The sequence below is a fragment of the Sceloporus occidentalis genome, unplaced genomic scaffold (assembly GCF_023333645.1).
Source record: "Sceloporus occidentalis isolate IW3139 unplaced genomic scaffold, rSceOcc1.0.p SCAF_72, whole genome shotgun sequence".
Classification (NCBI taxonomy): Eukaryota; Metazoa; Chordata; class Lepidosauria; order Squamata; family Phrynosomatidae; genus Sceloporus; species Sceloporus occidentalis.
In genome coordinates this window covers 4,268,383-4,275,573 of record NW_028317052.1, presented here as the reverse complement: position 1 = coordinate 4,275,573, position 7,191 = coordinate 4,268,383, and positions in this window count along the sequence as shown.

The following is a 7,191-nucleotide window of genomic DNA, read 5'->3' as shown; positions in this document are numbered from 1 at the left end:
CGTCAAATTTGTCATTGTTAATTAGTCACAGGAACACGTCTGAGTAATAGGCGAATTTTGCTCCCCTTAAGCACTTAATGGGTTAACTATATGCTGTGGGGCGGCAGCAATACCAGAGGAGGAAAAAAAGGTTTAATTAATGACCTCGCATTCTGCAGATCGTATAGAAATCCCAAATTCCCAATCCGTCCTCTGTCCACCAGGCTGTGATCTGAGTTGCCATAAATGGACTGCTGACGTCACATACCATTGTATTACAAATACAAGCTCCTTTCCAGCATGGTGGCAGATGGGGGGCTACGGGATCCCTGGGATTCCCAGCTGTTAATTACAGTCCCCATACAGGACACAGGGTAGTATGCGATTAACCCCTTGAGCGCCGTTGCTAAAGGGGGTTAAAGCTAGTATCATTCTCGGGTTCTCGATAAACCCTGCGTTGAGGGTTTAGGTTTTCTTGCGGGAAACGTATTGATGCAGATCAGGTTTTGAGATCCGAATTTACGATCCTTAAATAGATCGAGTTACCGATGACTGGTGTTCTTAAGAAGCCCAATAAATCACTTTGATTACATACAATGATTCGAAATAATATCTCCGATAAACAGATAAAGTCGCCCTTATTATTTAATGTACTGGCTTCTTAATAAACATCTAAAAACGAGTTACTTTACTAAGTAAAAGATATATGAATAAATGTTACAAAATGTAAAACAATCAAAGTGAGAAAATTAAATACATCAGAATATTTTATCCAAAACCAAAATATATAACAAAAACAAATATCTATAATTATTTGAATGTCATTTCCGTTGAATTTCGTAATTATATTTTCGTTAGTAAGAAACTAAAAATCTTAGTTTCAAGCTTCGCAAATTACTTTGTGTCAAAGGGGGGATTTAGACTCGAAATTATCTAACGAAAAATAAAACGCCCGATCAGTTAAAAGCTTCCTTTTAGGATAACATTAATGTCTGTAAATAAAATGTAAAATAACTCATTATTTATTATCGTAATTTTCATATAGTGCCAGTTATATAAATCTGCTAATAAGCATTGAATTGCAATTTAAAAAAGGTGAATGTCAGCCCTGGCACTGAAGGGGTTTATAGATAGATTCAATTTATTTCCTGGGGTTAGTCCTTGGCACTGAGAGGGTTAAGGGTTACATGACATGGGGTCCCATCAGGGAAGTGAGGGGCTGCTCAGTTTAGGCATTTGACAGGGACCTGCGTGTTATGCGGTGAGGGGAGCAGCGGCTGCTCCTTGTCACATCTCATATGTCAGGCAGGAGGCGAGAGAGGAAGAAGCTTGAGCCAGGACCTGGCATCAGCAGGACGTCCTGAATTGTGTGACAAACAATGGAAAAATCTTTGAAAAAGAGCAGATTCCGCTAAAGTGAGGATGTTCAGCTGGGATCCGAGAGGCAGGGAGAGGAGGGGACACGGCCGACGGAGGGAGAGAGAAACAGAGGCAGGGAGTTTAGTGGATAGGGATCGTGTCCTCACTGCCACGCTGTCCTCTAGCAGAGACCTGTTACCGGGAATGTCACTGCAGCGGCCGGGGGTTATCACGGTGACAGCGGAGCGATCACTGCACGCTGTGTACACGTTACGTGCCGTTAGAGGAAACTCCGCATATCCCAAAGAATCAGCGGGCCACTTCATTAACAAGTCATAGACAGTGCGGGTCTTCAGCTGTCCCTGAACTAAACCCACATGGCAGCTGACTCTGGGTGATGGGAGTTGCACTTTCCTATAGCAATGAGCCTGGGTGCGAGATTCCCGGTCATTACTCCTCTGGTATTGTTCGCTGCTCTCCGTAGGTATCACAATATAAAGTGCGGTCTGCCGGTATCGTGTTGCTTCTAATTGTAAATACAATGTTAATATGACTACCGGGGTCTGATCGCTCGGTGTCCGGTGCTGATAACAGAGGTTTGGTAATTATCACATCCTATAGACTAGAGATCCACAGGATCCCAATGCGATCCCTTAGAGGGTTGCAGCGAGTGATCGGTGGGGATCTGTTCCGGGGAAGTCCTAGTGGATTCATGGAAGGGATCCTCGTGTTCCATATATCGTGTTCCATATAACAGAAGGTTTTTTTCGGCCTGTTGCACAAAAGGCTCAGACGTGATGGGGAAATGTGCCGGGTCCGGGCCACAGGAAGCCGCACCCCAAAAATAGTAACTGGGAAACTATTTAAGTAAAAAAAAACTATCCCCACTAAGTGTTGGTTGGAATTTGCACCTGGATCCCTTCCAAATCTTCCCAGGAAACAGAATTCAGAATAAAGCCCCACGAGTTGGCTCACTTATGAGAAGACCCCCACCGCTCCCCCCATTACCGGAGCTTGATTCAGGAATTCTTTCTGTTGTTGAAATCCATGTAAATAAAACCATATATGTCACCAAACAAACACAGCAGCTGCGCGCACTCCCCGTCCAACCGAGCCCCGGCTGGGTTACTCGCCCCCTTTTAGGACTTAGGTGATGGGATGGCCGTGGGATTGTCCCGTTAGCACCGATTGGGTTAAATTGGTGAATTGGTCAGGATTTCAAAGCAGATCTATCCCAGTGTGATCATCATCATCAGTTTGGAACAAGTGATCGCTTCTGTGCACCGCAACCTCATCACCACCCAGGGCCAGGTTCTGGCTGAGCGTGATGGGAGTTGCGGTGTGTGTAAGGCAGCTGTCCCTGGTCTGCAGGTGTAGGAGGTTTCTGGGGCTCTAAGGATGCCCAGGTTGGTCCCAAAGTGAAAGAGCTTGGAGCTCAAATTTCACAACTAATTGCAGCCCCAGATTGCCAGGTGCAGAGCAGTTTTATAGCCTCAGGGATCTCTGCTTTGGCTGTTGGGGGGGGGGTATCCTGTACACCCCACCTCCCCTTGTTTTAGGCTCAGAGCAGACCTGACATTCTGGGGGGTTTCGCAGACACTCCCAGTACATGTTGCTGTTGGAAGGAAAGCAGATATTCCTGTTCCATGTTAAGTAAAGTCTTGCTGAATAACCCTTTAGCTAGCAAAGCCAAATAAATCTGACAGCATCACATCATCACACACCTGAATGGGGGCCAAACACTCAAGAAAGTGACAGATTACACAGCCAACAGCAGGAGGATTAACATATTACTGCTTTAACTACAGATTATCCACATGAAACCTTTAATGACAAGCTAATTCCTTCTATTATAGAAGCTTGTCGTCTCCAAGTGTTATTATTTATCCAGGGCAGTGGCTGGGGTCAATGCCAGTGTCTAGGACAGGTGCCTAACCCATAGAGAGGAGGACCAGCCCCATCATCAGCATGAAACACTGCCAAGCATAACTGGGTGCCATAGACATGATATACATTCAATCCTATAGACTGATGGTGCTATTGCATCATGACCATGCAGCCATACCCGCCATTACTCTCTAATCTTTGACTTCTCCTGTCCATAACATAAGATCACAGGGAACAGGCATCTTCATTCTGTAGCAAACTTCATTCAAAGCAGCTTTAATGGAAATGTTGCTTGGAAAGATTTATTTTGATATGTATAATTTCACTTTAAGAAGGGACTGGAACTCCAACTATTGTGGTCATAACCAGGATAAGAATACTAGGAGTTGCTGCATTTAACTGTATAAGTTAATCAAGGTGTTAAGCATTGAAAAGTCTCTAGGTGGAAAGCTTACTGGTGATTATAGGAGAGGCACCTATACAATTCTTTCATCCTTACCCTACCCTTCAGCCAAACAACCTCCTTAGTTCTTCAGGGGGGATGATTTGTGTGAAGCTTAATTCAGATACTTAGATTATTAAACCCAAACATGTCCCAGCATTGAAACAAGCCCAGTCAGCAATATTTATGCCTTTGATGACCTAGACAGTAAAAAGGTGTTACAGTTCCTTCTTACAAGACACATGACCAAGAAAGCCATCAGTATCATTTGTATTTTATATACTTTTTTTTCTCTTAAATGAATGTATTTATTGCATGTCCATGAATTTCATTATTTCCACATCTGTATAAAAAGCTTTGGTTGGATCTGTGTTTTTTTTTTTAATTTTTTTTAATGATATATGTTAAGGATTGATTTGAAAAACCTTTACATTTGCTATACTCAGAAAAAAAACAAGCAATAAAAGATATTAAATTGTGAATTTCTTACATGGTTTGTATTATTTTTGTTATTTTTATTTTCCAAAGTTGCTGGAACATAGAAGGTCCTCAGCCTTTGAGCTGAATCAACTAACTCATAAAATACTATTTACTTCTTGGAGGTATAGACTTGCCTATAGGTGACAGAGCCCCCAAAAAGTGGGTTGGTAACCTGTGCACAAGCCTTACTAAACATTACAGTTTTTTTTTTTTATTATTTTTATTAAAGCGGATCTATCATTAGAAATAGGTTTCTGTTCTTTAACCTGTGGTGTAGCTATACATCCTGTTTTAAAACATTTCAGGAAACAATGAAATATTGTAATACACACAGCACATGGGAGAGAACGTAATCCTGCAGATATATATACTTAAGATTCAACTCACCAGCTTATGGAGGTCCAACCCTGGCAAAAAGACAGTTGGTTAATTTAAAGACCCATCCCGGATTTAACCATAAATGATACAGGCCCAACCAAGCTCTTCTTAATACCTATTAATAGTACGCAGGGGGTTGAAATGTCCAGCTTTGACGCATACTCCCACATACCCTATTAAAATAAAGAGCTGGACCAAAACACATATTGTGTGTTTATTGGTTTTTATTTCCTGGCATTAACCCAGGAATCTGAATATGTGAGCGTTTTTATGCTGGTTAGGTTGTGTGCTCCCCTTTTGGTGTGTGTATATATATATATATATATATATATATATATTTTTTTTATTTTTTTTTTGAATGAGGTACCTCATTAATGGTGTCCAGAAAAGGCTTTAAATTGCTTAAGAGTCTCATTTGCGCAGTCGCACTCATTCAGCTCATTGGTAAGCTCATAGGACTCGCCAAACACGGGGCTGAGCAATACATGGCCATATAGTGTGACGGAGTGTTAGGGGTTGTTTTCAATGGTATTTGCTTGCCATACCATATAAAATCGTACAGAATAAGAGTATCATATTTTAAGAGCAAGATTAACAAACATGTACTTAAAGTGGTATAATTATTAAGCAGCCTTTGTGCAGAAGTCCCCAAATACTGTAGGTACGCTGAAGCTTTTGTTAAGCATCTAAACAGAAAAGATGAGATGCCATATTAAGAAAGCTCGTCGTACAATGGCCACACTGGTCGATTTTATCTGCTGGCAAATAGCGCTCATATTATTAAGCAAACAAGCAAGGCCTGTGGTTTCTAACCTTCACTGGATCTCCGCTTCTAAAGAATTATTTTATCTACCAGGTCCATATTTTTGCTGCCTTTATGGGGATACCGCAAGCGGAAGTCAGCTTGGTGTATTTATTTCTAATGCTTGTTAGTCCATCTTCATTAAATCATTTAATGTAAAACTATTAACTGTGTAATTCCAGGCATTAAAATATATTTAACTTTCCATCCTTTACAGCAATTTGTGTTTGCCACATATTACTAGACACACACACACAACGAGGCCACACACTAGACTTTTATCCGACATCTTCTTTATGTCTTGGATATTAGTGTGTGAGTGTGTGTGTGTGTGTCTGTGTGTATGTGTGTATGTGTGTGTGTATGTTAAACTAATCCGCTCTTGAGAATCCATCAGTGTGTTCCCTCCGCATGGCATAAGGTTTTAATATTTTTTATACCATTCTATAAAATGTATTTCGATTACACTACAATTCCCACAAATCTGTGCAAATGGCTGATGGGAGTGTATTGTCTGACAGATCACACTTCGAGAAACCTTGATTCGGAAGATTACGAAGTTGGGCAACTCACAAGGTAGAGAAATGGCTTTTAATCAGCAATAACATTTAACAAAAGTTCCCCAAAAGTTGGAACTTGTAATATTACACAAATGCACTAAACATGTCGTATTCTGGATAATAGGGATGTTTCAGTTCACTTGTATTGCTTGTAAAAAAATAAAATAAAAAAATGGCATCCGACGTCTAAGCTTGCACATCTGTAGTCTACTTGAAAAGCAGCGTGACTGTTTCCCCTAAACTGATTTCATTTACCCAGGAATTACCACCATCTGCAGCTGGGCTAATGGCAAATGCTCAAAACACACACTGGTGGCTCATTATTTACCCTAAATCATAATAAAGATGTTTTACAAGTAACTAAAGAGGGACAAACTGATGGCACAATTTCATGTTATTATTTATGGCCATTTAAGGACATGGACATATCGATGAAATAACGTTGCATGGGTATTTATTTACTGTGATGTTAGCGGTTTGTACTCGGTACATCAGGGTGGGGTATATATTTTTTATTTCCAGTTATGACACAAATCATTCTGCTATTGCATACAAAAAAACCCCCCTGTGATGGTTAGCTAACCAAACGGTCATCAAAAGAGTATTAATACACAGACGCTGGTGTGCAGGATGACCCTATAGGGAGTATGTAATTGTGCATATGCCAATAAGGGCAAATCCAGAATGCCTAAATTTATGTTCACTAGACGGAAATCAGATTGTCTGTCTATAATGGTTACAATGTGTATTGATAAATCAAGCCAGAACGGTAACAGACTATTTGAACAAAAGTGCCATACCTATGAGACGTCACTGTTGTTCACCCTTTTTATTTAATGTGTAAAATAAGAAAGCAGACACGTGAACGTAGTGATGACCTCGTGGACCTGATTTATCTAATTGACTTCAAGTTGTGCAAAACAGCTGTTCCGATCTTCATCTTCTGCATCCCAACTTTATAGACACGATGACTGCGTGCAGAACAAAGACCATGCTGCTTTTATAAAGTATTAGGAAACAGAAGAACAATCATTTGCCAACTTCACACATTCTTAGGTGGAACATCAGTGTTCCTGAGTTGTTTACCAACAATAAATTGATCACCGAAGGGTTAAAACAGAGTACATATGTTATCAGACATATCCTGTCTAATCCGAATCAGTAAAATAAATCTCCTGTCCCCCTAATCTAATGAACTCTATGAAACATGTATCTAACCTATTAAGCCTGTTCTCACGCAGTGGTTGGATGTGTTAAATATGTGTGATAGCAACCAGCCAAACACCATTTGAATAAAATATTTA